This window comes from Gavialis gangeticus, unplaced genomic scaffold (genome assembly GCF_001723915.1).
Source record: "Gavialis gangeticus isolate Ggan-Ray unplaced genomic scaffold, GavGan_comp1, whole genome shotgun sequence".
In the NCBI taxonomy this organism is placed as follows: Eukaryota; Metazoa; Chordata; order Crocodylia; family Gavialidae; genus Gavialis; species Gavialis gangeticus.
Window position 1 is genome coordinate 68,403,043 of NW_017729024.1, and position 3,562 is coordinate 68,406,604.

General features: G+C 43.0%; 1 protein-coding gene across 7 annotated transcripts in view; it reads left to right on the top strand.

Annotated features, from left to right (window-relative positions):
- PAM (peptidylglycine alpha-amidating monooxygenase) overlaps positions 1–3,562 on the top strand; it is a 265,855-nt gene that overhangs the window by 129,220 nt on the left and 133,073 nt on the right. The gene's annotated exons all lie outside the window — the stretch shown is intronic.

A 3,562-nucleotide genomic window follows, 5' to 3' on the forward strand; every position in this document is an offset into this window, starting at 1 on the left:
TCTGTTTTGCTGCCAACTTAAGTATCACAGCTCATGAAACTCATTACAAAATGGTTTGGGGGGGGGGGTTTCATTGTGGGTTTTTTGAGCATTCTTTTGCATCCTGAGGGAATTATAAAACTCCAGCTGTCATTTTAGAATTGATCCTCCTGACAGTGATGCCTTTTCTGATTGCTTTATAGCTTTGTTTTTAATGCATAAATATAACTAAACTATCTAAATATGCTTTTGAAATATTAAACAAAGCTTTGTTGGCCCCATGCACACTTCTCAAAAGGAGGGACTCCACAACGGGGACTTGCTGTAAGCTGTTGTCTCTCAGGCCTGTAGCTCCTCTCATATTGGGTTTTGTATGAGACAGTGGGTTAAATTTATGGTGCTTTAGATTTTTTTTCTCCAGGTTGCTCAGCTTCCTAAGTGCATAATGTATTACCCACACATAAAATAGGCAATCATCTGAATGTTGCTCATTACTTCATTTCACAACATTAAATTAAAGGTTAGTGTATTTTGCTTCTATCAGGTTAAAAAGGATATTTAATTCTCAAAAAAGTGCTGCTGCTGTTACTGATAACACAGAACAGCTTTAAAACTGACAATTTTAAGAAAGCAATTTGATTTTTACTCTTTAATTTGTTTATTACTTGCAATTCATTTGACAACTTTTTGCTTTTAGTTCTTCCTTGCTTTGTTTTCTGCTTTTTGGTATTTAGGTGCCAAAGCAATATTTAGGTGACAACTATGGAATTATCAAATCATAGAAAACGAGGGTTGGAAGGGACCTTAGGAGGTCATCTAGTCCAACCCCCTGCGCAAAGTAGGACCATCACCAGCTAGATCATCCCAGCCAAGTTTTTGTCTAGCCTGGTCTTAAAAACCTCCAAGGATAGAGATACCACAACCTCTCTGGGTAACCTGTGCCAGTGCTTTACGACCCTCCTGGTGAGAGAGAATTTCCTAATATCCAAGCTAAACTTCCCTTGCTGCAACCTGGGACCATTGCTCCTTGTTCTGTCATTTACCACCGCCGAGAATAGTCTAGTTCCATCTTTTATAACCACCCTTCAGGTAGCTGAATACTGTTATTAAATCCTCTCTTTGTCTTTTCATCTCTAGACTAAATAAGTCCAATTCATTCAGCCTCACCTCAGGAGTCATGTGTCCCAGCCCACTAACCATTTTTATTGCCCTCTGCTAGACTCTCTCCAATTTGTCCACATCCTTTCTGTAGTGGGGGCCTCAAAACTGGATGCAGTACTCCAGATGTGGCCTCACCAGTGCTGAATAGAGGGGAATCATCACTTTCTTTGATCTGCTGCTAATGGTTCTACTAATGCAGCCCAGTATGCCATTAGCCTTCTGCACAACAAAGGCACGCTGTTGGCTCATATTCAGCGTATTGTCCACTATAACCGTCAGGTCCTTTTCTGTAGAGCTGTTGCTTAGTCAATTGATCCCTAACCTGTACCTATGCAGGACTTAGCACTTGTCCTTATTGAACCTCATGAGATTTCTTTTGGTCCAGTCCTCCAATTCGTTGAGGTCTCTCTGAATCCTAGCTTTACCCTCCAGCATATGTACTGCTCCCCACAGCTTAGTGTCACCTGCAGACTTGCTGAAGGTGCACTCCATCCCATCTTCCAGGTCAAGATATTGAACAAAACCAGCCTCAGGACCAGCCAACCCCTGGGGCACTCCACTTGATACCAGCTGACAGCCAGACATCGAGCCATTGATTGCTACCCTTTGAGACTAGTGATCCAGCCAGTTTTTAGTCCACCTTGCAGTCTATTCATCCAATCCATACTTGCTTAGCTTGCTTGCAAGAAAGCTGTGGGAGACGGTATCAAAAGCCTTGCTAAAGACAAGGTATATCATGTCCACTGTTCTCCCCACATCCACAAAGCCAGTCATCTCATCACAGAACACAATTAGGCTGGTCAGGCATGATTTGCTCTTGGTGAATCCATGCTGACTGTTCTTAATAACCTTCTTCTCCAGGTGCTTAGAAATTAATTCCTTGAGGCTCTGCTCCTTGACCTTTCTAGGGACTAAGGTGAGCCTGGCTAGTTTATAGCTCCCTAGATCCTCCCTTCTTCCCTTTCTTAAAGATGGGAACTGTTTGGCCTTTTCCAGTAACCCAGGACTTCACCTGACTGCCATGAGTTTTTTCAAAAATAATGGCCTGCGGCTCTGCAATCACATCAGTCAACTGAGCAGCAGGGCAAGGAGAGGATGGCCCTTAGTTGGCCTCTCCAACATTTGCACCAGGAAGTTGTCTCCAACTCACTCCAAAAGCTTCCTGGATTGCCTGTGTACTGCTGTATTGCCCTCCCCATTGAAGTCCCCCATGATAGCCAGGGCCTGTGATCTGGAGATTTCTGCTGGCTGTTTGCTGGCTGCCTCATCCACCTCATCCTCCTAGTCTGGTGGTCTATAGCAGACACGCACCACAACATCACTCTTATTGCTTTCCCCTCTGACCCTAATCCAGAAACTTTCAAGAGGCCTGACTGCAGTTTCATACTGGAGGTCTGATCAGTTATACAGCTGTTTTACATAAAGCACAACTCCTCTCCCTTGTCTGTCCTTCCTGAACAGTTTATACCCATCCATGACAGTACTGCATGCAATCTTGCAAGCTATCCCACCACATCTCTGTTGTTCCACTCATGTCATAGTTCTGTGACTGTGAAGACTTCCAGTTGTTCCTCCTTGTTTCCCAGGCTCTATGCATTTGTGTATAGGCACCTGAGGTAACTAGACAATTGCCCTACTTTTTCACAAAGAATGAGATGGCCTCCCCTGTTGTCCCTCTTGCTTGTGCTTCCTCCAGGTCACCCGCTTCCCAACTTACCTCAGGGCTTTGATTTCCATCCCCCAGTAAACCTAGTTTACAGCCTTCCTCACTAGGTTAGCAAGTCTGTCTGTTAAAATTCTCTACCCTCTTCATCAGGTAGATCCCACTTCTTTCTAGCAATCCTTTTTGAAACAACATCTAATGGTTGAACAAGCCAAAGCTCTGCTGGCGACACTATCTGCCAGTACGTGTCCCTTTTGGAGACAGGATGGTTAGTTGTGGTGTGTGTTTTTTGGAGTATTTAGGATGAACTTTTCATTCATTTGTAACCCAGCATGATGTATGGTATCTTGCTTTTTGTGCTGGTACCTATCAGCATGTCACTCAGCATTAGCTATCTCTTTGTTGGCTTTGTAGAAATGTGGGAGCAACTTTAGAGAGACTATAAGACTTTGAGCAGTTAAAGAGTCTTGCTCTTAGAAGATGGGTCCTGCTACATCTACCAATATTCTGAAGCACAATATACTCTTTTCATATCAAGTTATTTAGAACTGTTCTCAACAGCAGAAATGTACTTCCTAAAGCCAGTCATATGGACAAAGCTCATCTGTATTTTCAGTACCACTGACGGACATTGTATTCAGAGTAAAAGGCTCTGAATGCTCGCATTATACAACCTTTTCAACATCTCTGATGTTTAAACTCTGTATTATATGACAGACTGTTAAAGATCTGGTTTCACAGCTTTTTTTTTTTTTTTTT